This window comes from Haliotis rufescens, unplaced genomic scaffold (assembly GCF_023055435.1).
Source record: "Haliotis rufescens isolate VD_foot unplaced genomic scaffold, xgHalRufe1.0.p SCAF_19, whole genome shotgun sequence".
NCBI classification, from domain to species: Eukaryota; Metazoa; Mollusca; class Gastropoda; order Lepetellida; family Haliotidae; genus Haliotis; species Haliotis rufescens.
In genome coordinates, this window is record NW_025963879.1 from 18,012,491 (window position 1) to 18,028,759 (window position 16,269).

The 16,269-nt window shown below is 41.1% G+C and overlaps 2 protein-coding genes across 6 annotated transcripts in view; one reads left to right on the forward strand and one right to left on the reverse strand.

Moving 5' to 3' along the window:
* The window catches only part of LOC125381661, a 38,743-nt gene extending 34,886 nt beyond the window's left edge, over positions 1–3,857 (reverse strand). Inside the window, exon 1 of the mRNA XM_048398953.1 lies at positions 3,821–3,857. The gene's annotated coding sequence lies outside the window, so the exon portion shown is untranslated. The remainder of the gene's footprint in view (positions 1–3,820) is intronic.
* LOC124137544 (NFX1-type zinc finger-containing protein 1-like) overlaps positions 1–16,269 on the forward strand; it is a 31,042-nt gene that overhangs the window by 1,949 nt on the left and 12,824 nt on the right. For 2 of the 5 annotated variants that reach the window (XM_048398951.1, XM_046503890.2), the window contains one exon: positions 14,084–14,174. The gene's annotated coding sequence lies outside the window, so the exon portion shown is untranslated. Of the gene's footprint in view, positions 1–4,278; positions 4,689–10,029; positions 10,527–10,853; positions 11,007–14,083; positions 14,175–16,269 lie in introns of those variants that run through there. The other 3 variants (XM_048398948.1, XM_048398949.1, XM_048398950.1) reach the window with 3 other exon arrangements.

A 16,269-nucleotide genomic window follows, 5' to 3' on the forward strand; every position in this document is an offset into this window, starting at 1 on the left:
CATGGTCACCCGTGAAGATCCGAGTTAGAACAATAAAAATATATAATATAAATAATAAATAATAACTGTTCTTCATCAATCCATGCTTGTCGTAAGAGGCGACTAACGGGATCGAGTGGTCAGGTTCGCTGACTTGGTTGCAGTCGTGAGCGACTCAGGGACTTGCAACTCTCTGTTATCGCGGTATGATTATCAAGTGGTATGATACGTGTGGTTCACATCACCTCCTGTTTTGGATTGTGCATAATCATTATGCACATGACCTAGGTTGGGTCAAGGACTTCGTCCAAACAAATGGGTTCTTTTCTTCCCGATTTCGAATGGGTTCAGGGTTATTCCACTTCAAAAACATTCCAGACACTATCATTAAGAAGTTAGCGACCGTCGTGTATGCATGCGAGTATCCATGACATACTGCAACGAGTCCTGCCTTCGATCACGCGATGAATGCCGTGCTTAGATGTTCCCGAGTAAACAGTCGACAGGGAGAAGAAGATAACACGATTGACCCCATACCGCGATAATATAGAGCACTCGATAACATGGAGTCATTCCACATATTATTTCTTCATATGCATCTCCCTTTATTGTAGGCTGTTTATAAGCATCTTGTTGTTGCATTCTCCACGTATATTTTTGGGCCAGAACGATCTGCCATTTCATACAATTTAATTTAAACTACAGCTCCCATACGCAAATTAAGCTAATAAAAAATACTGTTTTTGGCATACCAGCCTTGTTTTATTTGTGGTAAATACCATTATGCAGATTCATATATACCTTTCTCTTCTGCTATGCAGAAGCTCCGTGTAGTATATTCAAGCTATATTTAGATTATAGATTATATATTAGATTATTATTCCTTACCTCGGCAACTTTGATGCTCTGCGTCAATGTTATGGTTTTTTTGTCTTATCTCAGCGTATTTTATAAACGTACATGTATGATTCGGCTTCCTCGTTGCGTCGCGGCATTCCCGGGTTGCCATAAGAGGGCTTTTACCCGTGAAGATCCGGGTCAGAATAGGTTTCCAGCAACCCATGCTTGCCGTAACAGGCGACTATGCTTGTTGTAAGAGGCGACTAACGATGGTTGGGTTGTTGTTTAACGCCGCACTCAGGCAATCCAGTGATTGATATCATGAGCATCGATCCACGCAATTGGGATCAATGACATGCATCAACCAAGTCAGCAAGCCTGACCACCCGATCCCGTTAGTCGTCTCTTACGACAATGGACGCCTTTTATGACTAGCATTGGTTGCTGAAGACCTATTCTACCCCGGATCTTCACGGGTCAGACAACAAACGGGATCGGGTGGTCAGGCTCGCTGGCTTGGTTGATACGTGTCATCGTATCCCACTTGCGTGGATCGATTTTCACGAATTCAATCACTGGGTTGTCTGGACGTTTTACAGACCGCCGTCATATAGCTGGAATATTGCCGAGTGCGCCGTTAAAAAAACAATTTAAACAAACAAAAAACATCCACACACACACACACACACACACACACACACACACACACTCTCTCTCTCTCTCTCTCTCTCTCTTACACTTACGACACTGCTTATTACTAACCGAAAAAGTTGGAAGAATGATATTGGGTGATAAATAAAATCTCACCCTCGTGTCTTTTGATGGATATATGAACACTCGTTGATATATTTGATATCGAAAGACACACGGGTAAGATTCTCTATCTGTTAAGACATGTTTCACCTTTTTGTATTACAAGCATAGCAAAGTTTAGCGACCTATTTTGCGAGTATCTTTTCTTGTGTCTGGACATAGTGCAATGTTCATATTTCTCTTCCATTCTGTCTTGCTTGAAAGTTCTGTACGTTCTGATCATGAGCATATTGCCATGTGTTAAATTCCTATCGTTCCATAATTCTTGAACCCACAACATCTTTCTTTTTTGTGAGAAATATTTCTTGAATATGATGCGTCCATAAAATCCACATTCCAATCGTGTTTGGATGCAAGGGAGATAACTTTGGAAATCCAAGATACTTGGCTTCGTTTAGACCCTTCGTAAACAGTGTCAAGTTGACTTCTATTCTGTTTTGATAATTTGGAGTAAAATCTAAATATATCAATCCTTTGTTTTGTCAAGCAACCCTTCCAACCCATTTCCCCTCTCACATCGCAATTTGAAGTCGATTTGGATACTGCTAGGAAGAATATACAGGCTCTTTTTTGTATGGCATTGATGAAACTATATTCCCTCAGATCTCAGATAGCTGATTCATTGAGCAGAATAGGTTGGTTGTACAGGTGCTTCATTAAGTCTTCTGAAACTTTCATGAGTCACTCGAGCTGGGCCGTGAAAAGGTCTTGAAAAGGTCTTCTGCAACCCATGCTTGTCTTAAGAGGTGACTAACGGGATCTGGTGGTCAGGCTCGCTGACTTGGTTGATGCATGTCATCCTACCCCAACTGCGTGGATCGATGCTCGTGATGTCAATTGCTGGACATCTGGTCCAAATTATTTGCAAACCTCCGTCATATAGCTGGAATATTGCTGAGCGCGGCATCTGTGTCTTACATGTAAGTGCAAACATTGTCAGTGTTTTAGATGTGCTACACAACAATTCATTACGAAATCGTGACCTGTATACTGACACTGTATACCCACACTCCATATACTGACACTGTATACTCACCCTCCATATACTGACACTGTATACCCACACTCCATATACTGACACTGTATACCCACCCTCTATGTACTGACACTGTATACCCATCCTCCATATACTGACACTGTATACCCATCCTCCATATACTGACACTGTATACCCACACTCCATATACTGACGCTGTATACCCACACTCCATATACTGACACTGTATACCCAAACTCCATATACTGACACTGTATACCCACCCTCCATATACTGACACTGTATACCCACCCTCCATATACTGACGCTGTATACCCACACTCCATATACTGACACTGTATACCCAAACTCCATATACTGACACTGTATACCCACTCTCCATATACTGGCACTGTGTACCCACCCTCCATATACTGTCACTGAATACCCACTCTCCATATACTGACACTGAATACCCACCCTCCATATACTGTCACTGAATACCCACCCTCCATATACTGACACTGTATACCCACACTCCATATACTGGCACTGTATACCCACCCTCCATATACTGACACTGTATAAATACACTCAATATACCCACACTGTATACCCAGACTCCAAATATTGATGCTGTATGCCCCAACCGATACTACCCCCCTCTCTCTCTCTCTCTCTCTCTCTCTCTCTCTCTCTCTCTCTCTCTCTCTCTCTCTCTCTCACACACACACACACACACACACCATTCAGTGCGCTATATCAATGTGTACGTGTTATTTATAGATGATAGATACGTACACCCGGCGTTCACATTCTTCTTCCTCTCTTTCCATATAAGGAACGTGACAGGACTCTTCCTAGAAATGATGTAGCTAATCCTTATGTACCTTAGCAATCCTTATGTATCTTCATGATTGGACGTATTTATAAATGGTCCCCTTCAATAAATTATATCGTCAATCCACCCGTTGAGGTTTAAGATTCATTCTAACACCTGACAGACACGAATTATAGTTGAACACTCATCAACTTAATTCAGGCTTTCCCTTCCACAATATTACTCCTGTGGTACTGCCCTGCCCGTTCCACAAAGCGATCTTAGGGCTAAGTTGATTGTAACTCACTAAGTATGCGATCTTAAATTTTTGTTACTATCAGCCGACCGTTCCACCCGTATCCGCCCATGTAAACGGTTAACGGCATACTTACAAGATCGGGAAATTCCAGGTAATCAAGAAGAAAAGTCCTTGTTCATCTGCTGCATGTAATATACTGACACCGTGTACCAATGAGTCTGATTGAGCTATGACTGATATGACGCACAGTCAATTTATACTGCTACTGGTAAAATACTTCATACATCGAATGAGCTTTCTGAGAAATGACGTGACCTGGAAGACCTAGAATGATGAAGTGTTGCAGTTGTATTCTTATCACATATTCCATACACACAAAAATGTATGACGTTTACTGTTTGTTAAAGGACAATAAACTGTTACAAAATTGTGAAATGTTTATATTGTATTTTATTTGTATTATATTATTTACGGCAAGTACCGAGGCCTTCCTGTTCACGCGCTATCGATCAGACCCTGTGTGGAGTTCGAAACCGAAAGTAACTTGCTTGATGACGTCACAACAGATCCCGAGTTGAGTTGCGTCTGCCACTGTGCGGTCTGAAATCGGGGATAGGACAATAAGGTTAAGGTAGGTAATTTGAATATATCATTGTTATTATTTTATTATTCATAAACAAACTTGAGTAGGCTACCTTTATTGTGCGGTCAGTTATAGCAACATCTTCAAGCATTGTTCCACCGATCACGAAAACAGCAACGGTATCTAACATTAAATCAGCGATCAAGGACAGTAAGTGTATACGTGACAATATGTTTAACATGTATGTAGTCATCATCGCTTTCAATTTAGACAGATAACATTCTTAGAACGGAGATAGTTAGGCAGAATTCATGCCATTTCCAAGTAATCCATGCATGCTTTCCTGGTAACCCACTGCGAGGAAACACACTGTGACAGCCCCTCAGTTGAACAGGCAGTAGAATTAGCAGGCATTCAGGTACGTCGCATATTCATCGATACAATTGAAGGCATGTCATTCATTCTAACATGAATATCTTTTGTGCATTTCGTAATGCATACTGAGTATTGACATAAGCTTTGAAATGGATTGGTTATTTCACTCATCGCAGTATAGTGAGGTAGACTTCTCGATATAACGCAAGCTTTGGTCCACAACCGTCTGGCATTTTGAGAAGGTGTGATATAATGATTCCTCGAAAATATACCCAAATACACTGTGGTAACAATGATGTGATGGCTTCACGGTGTGTGTTTTTAAGTGAAAAGTGCCTTTTTTGACGACTTTTCACATAATTGATTGGCCTGGACGATAACTGCACATGCACCTTTATAACACTAAAATGTTGATTTATTCGCTCGTGCCACATATAATGTTAATAACCATTGTGATGCCCGTATTTATTTGTATGTGTGTTTATCAAAAACCTGGAAACTTGAGTTGATGTAACCCAAGTTTCCTTCGGGATATTAAAATGTCATCTTATCTCCTTCCCTGTCTGCGGAGAAGTGCAAAGGTTACTTTAAATTGATAGCATGTATGTCGCCATTTTGGTTTATTGAAGATTAACACCACGTTGTTGCAGAAACGAAACATACACATCATGGGCGTGAAATGTTAAAGCTAATTTATTACAGCATTAAGATTTACTTCAAACTGATCCTTATGTTTGTAGCCGGGCTGGTGTTTATGATCCGGCTCGGGCCGTTGGGATACACATACACAGGCAGATGATGATAATGTGTTTATTACAATGGGGGTGGCTGCTGTTGAACTATCTGAAGAAAATAGAATAAATAGATAGAATATAGATATTAATTTCTGACAGAAGCAAATGAAAACAGATTGAAAAGTGGCCATTCTATACCTGGAGAAAAGAAAATATCCTTCCTCCTCAACAGCAGCACATGAAGTTAGGAGGAAGTCAGGTATGGAAGGAAGCTACCTGTAGGGGACCAGGGTGGCCAATTATAAAACAGATTGCATTAAGCATCAAAGGAAGTGCATATGCAAGATATAAATAGACTGAGGGAAACCCTACAGGTGTGAAAAAATGTCTAAAGATAGACAGAAGGTTGAAGGGGAAGATCTGGTGAGAGATTCCCAGAGACTGAAAATAAGGGTGTTGAGTAGTTTAAAGAGTTATTTACTGACATGCAACTGTAGACAAGACAAACAATGAACATATAGATGATTATGATGATGATGTATGAATAATGATGTAACAAGGAAGAATATGATAAAGGTACCCTGCTACATGTAGGTATGCTGGTAATTAACTGTCATTATAAACCCATCATCTAATAAACCTATGTATGTACATGTAGGTAAGTTTCATGGCTCAGTCACACATGCACCAAATATTTACTGATTCGAATGGCAGGCGTTCTGACATCTATTTAGTACTATGCATGAATTTCTGTGTTGCATCATGGTCACCCGTGAAGATCCGAGTTAGAACAATAAAAATATATAATATAAATAATAAATAATAACTGTTCTTCATCAATCCATGCTTGTCGTAAGAGGCGACTAACGGGATCGAGTGGTCAGGTTCGCTGACTTGGTTGCAGTCGTGAGCGACTCAGGGACTTGCAACTCTCTGTTATCGCGGTATGATTATCAAGTGGTATGATACGTGTGGTTCACATCACCTCCTGTTTTGGATTGTGCATAATCATTATGCACATGACCTAGGTTGGGTCAAGGACTTCGTCCAAACAAATGGGTTCTTTTCTTCCCGATTTCGAATGGGTTCAGGGTTATTCCACTTCAAAAACATTCCAGACACTATCATTAAGAAGTTAGCGACCGTCGTGTATGCATGCGAGTATCCATGACATACTGCAACGAGTCCTGCCTTCGATCACGCGATGAATGCCGTGCTTAGATGTTCCCGAGTAAACAGTCGACAGGGGGAAGAAGATAACACGATTGACCCCATACCGCGATAATATAGAGCACTCGATAACATGGAGTCATTCCATATATTATTTCTTTACATGCATCTCCCTTTATTGTAGGCTGTTTATAAGCATCTTGTTGTTGCATTCTCCACGTATATTTTTGTGCCAGAACGATCTGCCATTTCATACAATTTAATTTACACTACAGCTCCCATACGCAAATTAAGCTAATAAAAAATACTGTTTTTGGCATACCAGCCTTGTCTTATTTGTGGTAAATATCATTATGCAGATTCATATATACCTTTCTCTTCTGCTATGCAGAAGCTCCGTGTAGTATATTCAAGCTATATTTAGATTATAGATTATATATTAGATTATTATTCCTTACCTCGGCAACTTTGATGCTCTGCGTCAATGTTATGTTTTTTTTCTCTTATCTCAGCGTATTTTATAAACGTACATGTATGATTCGGCTTCCTCGTTGCGTCGCGGCATTCCCGGGTTGCCATAAGAGGGCTTTTACCCGTGAAGATCCGGGTCAGAATAGGTCTCCAGCAACCCATGCTTGCCGTAACAGGCGACTATGCTTGTTGTAAGAGGCGACTAACGATGGTTGGGTTGTTGTTTAACGCCGCACTCAGGCAATCCAGTGATTGATATCATGAGCATCGATCCACGCAATTGGGATCAATGACATGCATCAACCAAGTCAGCAAGCCTGACCACCCGATCCCGTTAGTCGCCTCTTACGACAATAGACGCCTTTTATGACTAGCATTGGTTGCTGAAGACCTATTCTACCCCGGATCTTCACGGGTCAGACGACAAACGGGATCGGGTGGTCAGGCTCGCTGGCTTGGTTGATACGTGTCATCGTATCCCACTTGCGTGGATCGATTTTCACGAATTCAATCACTGGGTTGTCTGGACGTTTTACAGACCGCCGTCATATAGCTGGAATATTGCCGAGTGCGCCGTTAAAAAAACAATTTAAACAAACAAAAAACATCCACACACACACACACACACACACACACACACACACACACACACACACTCTCTCTCTCTCTCTCTCTCTCTCTCTCTCTCTCTTACACTTACGACACTGCTTATTACTAACCGAAAAAGTTGGAAGAATGATATTGGGTGATAAATAAAATCTCACCCTCGTGTCTTTTGATGGATATATGAACACTCGTTGATATATTTGATATCGAAAGACACACGGGTAAGATTCTCTATCTGTTAAGACATGTTTCACCTTTTTGTATTACAAGCATAGCAAAGTTTAGCGACCTATTTTGCGAGTATCTTTTCTTGTGTCTGGACATAGTGCAATGTTCATATTTCTCTTCCATTCTGTCTTGCTTGAAAGTTCTGTACGTTCTGATCATGAGCATATTGCCATGTGTTAAATTCCTATCGTTCCATAATTCTTGAACCCACAACATCTTTCTTTTTTGTGAGAAATATTTCTTGAATATGATGCGTCCATAAAATCCACATTCCAATCGTGTTTGGATGCAAGGGAGATAACTTTGGAAATCCAAGATACTTGGCTTCGTTTAGACCCTTCGTAAACAGTGTCAAGTTGACTTCTATTCTGTTTTGATAATTTGGAGTAAAATCTAAATATATCAATCCTTTGTTTTGTCAAGCAACCCTTCCAACCCATTTCCCCTCTCACATCGCAATTTGAAGTCGATTTGGATACTGCTAGGAAGAATATACAGGCTCTTTTTTGTATGGCATTGATGAAACTATATTCCCTCAGATCTCAGATAGCTGATTCATTGAGCAGAATAGGTTGGTTGTACAGGTGCTTCATTAAGTCTTCTGAAACTTTCATGAGTCACTCGAGCTGGGCCGTGAAAAGGTCTTGAAAAGGTCTTCTGCAACCCATGCTTGTCTTAAGAGGTGACTAACGGGATCTGGTGGTCAGGCTCGCTGACTTGGTTGATGCATGTCATCCTACCCCAACTGCGTGGATCGATGCTCGTGATGTCAATTGCTGGACATCTGGTCCAAATTATTTGCAAACCTCCGTCATATAGCTGGAATATTGCTGAGCGCGGCATCTGTGTCTTACATGTAAGTGCAAACATTGTCAGTGTTTTAGATGTGCTACACAACAATTCATTACGAAATCGTGACCTGTATACTGACACTGTATACCCACACTCCATATACTGACACTGTATACTCACCCTCCATATACTGACACTGTATACCCACACTCCATATACTGACACTGTATACCCACACTCCATATACTGACACTGTATACTCACCCTCCATATACTGACAATGTATACCCACACTCCATATACTGACACTATATAGCCACCCTCCATATACTGACACTGTATACCCACACTCCATATACTGACACTGTATACTCACCCTCCATATACTGACACTGTATACCCACACTCCATATACTGACACTGTATACCCACACTCCATATACTGACACTGTATACTCACCCTCCATATACTGACACTGTATACCCACCCTCCATATACTGACACTGTATACCCATCCTCCATATACTGACGCTGTATACTCACCCTCCATATACTGACACTGTATACTCACCCTCCATATACTGACGCTGTATACCCACTCTCCATATACTGACACTGTATACCCATCCTCCATATACTGACACTGTATACCCATCCTCCATATACTGACGCTGTATACCCACACTCCATATACTGACACTGTATACCCAAACTCCATATACTGACACTGTATACCCACACTCCATATACTGACACTGTATACCCACACTCCATATACTGACACTGTATACTCACCCTCCATATACTGACACTGTATACCCACTCTCCATATACTGACAATGTATACCCAAACTCCATATACTGACACTGTATACCCACACTCCATATACTGACACTGTATACCCACACTCCATATACTGACACTGTATACTCACCCTCCATATACTGACACTGTATACCCACTCTCCATATACTGACAATGTATACCCACTCTCCATATACTGACACTGTATACCCACCCTCCATAATGATATACTGGCACTGTATACCCACTCTCCATATACTGGCACTGTGTACCCACCCTCCATATACTGTCACTGAATACCCACTCTCCATATACTGACACTGAATACCCACCCTCCATATACTGTCACTGAATACCCACCCTCCATATACTGACACTGTATACCCACACTCCATATACTGGCACTGTATACCCACCCTCCATATACTGACACTGTATAAATACACTCAATATACCCACACTGTATACCCAGACTCCAAATATTGATGCTGTATGCCCCAACCGATACTACCCCCCTCTCTCTCTCTCTCTCTCTCTCTCTCTCTCTCTCTCTCTCTCTCTCTCTCTCTCTCACACACACACACACACACCATTCAGTGCGCTATATCAATGTGTACGTGTTATTTATAGATGATAGATACGTACACCCGGCGTTCACATTCTTCTTCCTCTCTTTCCATATAAGGAACGTGACAGGACTCTTCCTAGAAATGATGTAGCTAATCCTTATGTACCTTAGCAATCCTTATGTATCTTCATGATTGGACGTATTTATAAATGGTCCCCTTCAATAAATTATATCGTCAATCCACCCGTTGAGGTTTAAGATTCATTCTAACACCTGACAGACACGAATTATAGTTGAACACTCATCAACTTAATTCAGGCTTTCCCTTCCACAATATTACTCCTGTGGTACTGCCCTGCCCGTTCCACAAAGCGATCTAAGGGCTAAGTTGATTGTAACTCACTAAGTATGCGATCTTAAATTTTTGTTACTATCAGCCGACCGTTCCACCCGTATCCGCCCATGTAAACGGTTAACGGCATACTTACAAGATCGGGAAATTCCAGGTAATCAAGAAGAAAAGTCCTTGTTCATCTGCTGCATGTAATATACTGACACCGTGTACCAATGAGTCTGATTGAGCTATGACTGATATGACGCACAGTCAATTTATACTGCTACTGGTAAAATACTTCATACATCGAATGAGCTTTCTGAGAAATGACGTGACCTGGAAGACCTAGAATGATGAAGTGTTGCAGTTGTATTCTTATCACATATTCCATACACACAAAAATGTATGACGTTTACTGTTTGTTAAAGGACAATAAACTGTTACAAAATTGTGAAATGTTTATATTGTATTTTATTTGTATTATATTATTTACGGCAAGTACCGAGGCCTTCCTGTTCACGCGCTATCGATCAGACCCTGTGTGGAGTTCGAAACCGAAAGTAACTTGCTTGATGACGTCACAACAGATCCCGAGTTGAGTTGCGTCTGCCACTGTGCGGTCTGAAATCGGGGATAGGACAATAAGGTTAAGGTAGGTAATTTGAATATATCATTGTTATTATTTTATTATTCATAAACAAACTTGAGTAGGCTACCTTTATTGTGCGGTCAGTTATAGCAACATCTTCAAGCATTGTTCCACCGATCACGAAAACAGCAACGGTATCTAACATTAAATCAGCGATCAAGGACAGTAAGTGTATACGTGACAATATGTTTAACATGTATGTAGTCATCATCGCTTTCAATTTAGACAGATAACATTCTCACATGACATGTTTCACCTTTTTGTATTACAAGCATAGCAAAGTTTAGCGACCTATTTTGCGAGTATCTTTTCTTGTGTCTGGACATAGTGCAATGTTCATATTTCTCTTCCATTCTGTCTTGCTTGAAAGTTCTGTACGTTCTGATCATGAGCATATTGCCATGTGTTAAATTCCTATCGTTCCATAATTCTTGAACCCACAACATCTTTCTTTTTTGTGAGAAATATTTCTTGAATATGATGCGTCCATAAAATCCACATTGCAATCGTGTTTGGATGCAAGGGAGATAACTTTGGATATCCAAGATACTTGGCTTCCTTTAGACCCTTCGAAAACAGTGTCAAGTTGACTTCTATTCTGTTTTGATAATTTGGAGTAAAATCTAAATATATCAATCCTTTGTTTTGTCAAGCAACCCTTCCAACCCATTTCACCTCCCACATCGCAATTTGAAGTCGATTTGGATACTGCTAGGAAGAATATACAGGCTCTTTTTTGTATGGCATTGATGAAACTATATTCCCTCAGATCTCAGATAGCTGATTCATTGAGCAGAATAGGTTGGTTGTACAGGTGCTTCATTAAGTCTTCTGAAAGTTTCATAAGTCACTCGACCCATGAAGATCCAGGGTTGAATAGGTCTTCAGCAACCCATGCTTGCCATAAACAGCGACTATCTTTGTCTTAAGAGGCGACTGACGGGATCGGGTGGTTAGGCTCGCTGACTTGGTTGATGCATGTCATCGTATCCCAATTGCGTGGTTAGATGCGCATGTTTTTCAATCACTGGATTGTCTGGTCCAGACGCGATTATTTACAAACCGCCGTCGTATAGCTGGAATATTGCTGAGTGCGGCGGTAAACAACAAACAAACAAACAAATCATAAGTCACTCTCCCTGCCTCAATATACTTTGCCTGAACTTTTGACGAGGCTCTAATGGCTGCTTTCGCAATTTCTTTACGGGAAAACAGTCGGTCCAAGTTTTCATTTAACCAACAACCAAGGTTCTTATACTTATCGTCGAAGTCTATTTCCTGTGCTCCACAGTTAAATTTTGTAGTGGTACGAGATGAGTTTTTATTCCCAAAATGCACAATCTTTTTCACATTTACCTCGTAAGAGGCGAGTGTGCATGTTGTGAGAGGCGGCTAACGGGATCGGGTGGTCAGGCTCGCTGACTTGGTTGATGCATGTCATCCTACCCCAACTGCGTGGATCGATGCTCGTGATGTCAATTGCTGGACATCTGGTCCAAATTATTTGCAAACCTCCGTCATATAGCTGGAATATTGCTGAGCGCGGCATCTGTGTCTTACATGTAAGTGCAAACATTGTCAGTGTTTTAGATGTGCTACACAACAATTCATTACGAAATCGTGACCTGTAATGTGACAATGTAATATGACCTGTCATGATATCCATCAATGTAATGTTTTTTTATGAATATATTATCCCTGTTATGATCTGGATTAAAAAATGAGAAAACAAGACTTGTTTTGTTAAATACGGTAACCTGTTAGAATCACAAAGCATGTTTTGACAGAATAGCCACATTCCACAATCATGCAACTGTAACCATTGCCCCGCGAGCCACATCAATTTTGGCTATCTATTTGCGAAATGTGGCTTAGGCGGCCTGTAACCGTATTACTTAGTTACCATACGGAAGTACAAGGCTTATTGAATGTTGCCACTCAAGGGTACGTCTCAACGTCCCCTGGGAAGTCTTTTTAATCAATAGTTAGTTATTTAACCTCGTTATCATATGTCACAAGGGGCGGAAACATAGGTCTTCTCGGTGCGTGTAATAGTAGTATCATTTGACTCTACATTATCGCGGCACGTAAACTCTCGTAATCCTCACCCTATGTCGACTGTTTACTTATGCAAACCAAAGCACAATATTTCATGGCTTGATAATGTCACGGTGACTCCTAAGTCATCTTCCCGAGGCAAGGGAGTTACCTGACTATAAAAGTCCGGTTTCCACCCTTGCCGAACGAGGCTGGAATTCCGGAGTTATTTTTTTGGCCGGACTAACGTGTCTATGCATAGTTCAAAATTGCGTTACGAGAGCGACATCCGGTTCGTAAACGTCCGTGCCGATTTCTGTCGATCGCAGGATTTGGAAAGCACGTGGACTGTCTGCTCGGCGTCGACAGATATTTCCCAAATCTTTTCATGTTTTTAATCAAGGGGTCCAAGTAATTTGATGCACTTCGCAAGGTCAGACCGAATTTAATACAATATAGACCTTGATTATCGATCAGATCGTTTTGACTGGGCGCCGCCATTTTGTTTGAAGCCAATGTAAGTGATATGAAAAGTGGAATCTGATCAAGAGGAGTTGCATAGAAGGGACACAACTCTTACTAGCCACAGGTGGCGCCACGATGAAGCCATGAAATTCCAGTGTAGTTCGGCAAGGGTGGAAACTAGACTTTTACAGTCAGTTAACTCCTTTGTCTCGGGAGGACATCTTCTCAAGGCAAGGGCGTTAACTTACTATAAAAGTCAAGTGGATGTCCCTCCTATTGACCAATCAGAATCCATCACTCTTATCACTTGCATTTATTTCAAACACATTGGCGGCGCGCAGTCAAAACGATCTGATCGCTATTCAAGATCTATATTGTGATAAAACGGGTCTTACCCCACGAAGTGCATCAAATTACTTGATTAAAAACATGAAAAGATCTGCAATATCTGTCGCCGGGTAGTTGGCGGCAACTTCAGCTTGCCGTAAAAGGCGACTATGCTTGTCCCTAATTTTCCCATTAGGTCAGTACTAGTTCTTGCAGGACTTTGAGGTATCGCATTACCTGTTTTATTGCAGATATCATGGGTGCCACAGCCACTTCTCTGTTCAAAGTGGTTTAGAGTTCAATCAAGTCGCTGTCAAGGAAATTCTGCAAAAAGCTGTGAAGGTATATATGTCTATTAATCGCCTGTATATATATTTCTATCTGGGTTGATTAACCTCCACGACCCGTTACGATCCGGGTCAGAATAGGTCTTCAGCAACCCTTACATGCCATAACAGGCGACTGTGCTTGTCGTAAGAGGATCGGGTGGTCAGACTCGCTGACTTGGTTGATGCATGTCATCGTATCCTAATTGTGTAGATGGATGCTTATGATGTAAATCACTGGATTGTCTGTCACAGACTCGAATATTTGCAGAGCGCCGTCACATAGCGCATTGCGGCGTTAGACAACAATCAAACAAACAAACGTTCATCTCCACGTCTGTGCATATTGCATGTTTTGCCTTTGTTTCCCCTTAGTCTCTGGAATATGTACATTAATATGTTTGACATCTTCATCTGTCTTTCGTTTAATTATGAGGGGACACGGGTGGCCCAGACGGTGTGCAGATTTGCGTCCCTTGCGCACACCAGAAACGTATGATTGTGGGTTCGAATCCCGGTTCCCCCCGATTATGTTTCTAGGTTTGTCAGCACCATACCCGTGCTCGTGGGTTTCACCGAAGTGGTAAACGTCTAAGACCTGCATCGCTTTCCTCCCACATTAAGCTGACACGCCGTGATATAACTAGAATACTGTAATGTTCAAAGTGGTGCTAAACCCAACTCACTCACTCACTTTTGATTATAAGAGTTATTTAGGGCTGTCGCATGCATTTGGCCGTTTACACATTGGAATGTCCTACGATGTCTGCACTATTCCTCTCTTTCTTTGACTTGCCTTTGCATGTGTTTGTGATAGGTGCCACTAATTGAGCAGGATACGACGCCTTTTCGCGAACGCCTGGTATCATCACTGTTTGATAGTGATGTTCATAGACCTCCAGTGACGTCAACCTATCGTTCTCCGGTCGTGTTATCTCCCCTAAACAGGGATGTTATAACATCCCAGGGATTGTATTGATACAACTTCCTGTAATATTGTAACATATGAATGTTTCTCACTAGAAATTTATTTTGCATTTGAACACAATGTAATGAAATGTCAATTCACATGACAAATGTTTTCTTTATATTATTCTTCCGCGTATCGAACATGCAACCTTCCTATCTCTAGCCCAGTGAATGGACCAATAGCCTGCAGATACGCTGACAAATAATCACCATTTTTTTTAAGAATGTCTCCCATCAAGTTCCCTTACGCCAGAGACAGATATTTTACACCTGTTGCCTGAGATTCATGGAAAGTATGTTTGAAACAAAAATGTTGATAAATGTTTTAAGTTTCTTTTTTCGGTTAGATAAAACACTCCTCGGGATTTTATGAGATTTAAAACCCGAATGCAAGGGATAAAACCGAGGGGCGACTGAGCTGTTTTATCCAATACATTAATACATGCTCATGATATAGTCTGAATGGTACAACCAACTCTGCTATTGGTTGAAGTTTCTGTTGAATATGGAATGAATTATATCTCTTTTATTTATGAATGACCTCCTGTATCTATATTATCGCTCAATGCACTTTTTGCATAGGCCTTTGTCTACCGACTATTTCATAATCAGGCAGAGAGCGGTGACCTCGGAGTTTGTATGAATACAAGATATCTTTTCAGCTTCATCTGCAAAACCTGATATATGTTTTTCATTTAGACTTTGAGCCGAAACACTTTGCAACAAAATATTTTTTGTGGCAGCCAATATTATTTTTTTAACAGTCTGAAGCATAGTTATAGCTTTCACACATTTTCTTTGACAGTATATTTTTTCGATAACATCCCAGGCAACCAGGCATCCCCCTTCACCCCTAGAATATCAAATGGTCGGTCTCTTACAGTGCTATTTCAGTTATTGCCTTCATGCAAAAAGAGACCTGTGAACACCCAGGGTAGAATAGGTCTTCAGCAACACCTGCTTGCCGTAAAAGGCCACTATGCTTGTCGTGAGAGGCGACTAACGGGATCGGGTGGTCAGGCTCGCTGACCTTGTTGAAGCATGTCATCGATCCCAATTGCGAGGATCGATGCTCAAGATATCCCTGGATTGTCTGGTCCAGAGTTGATTTTTTACAGACAGCCGTGATATAAATGCAATAT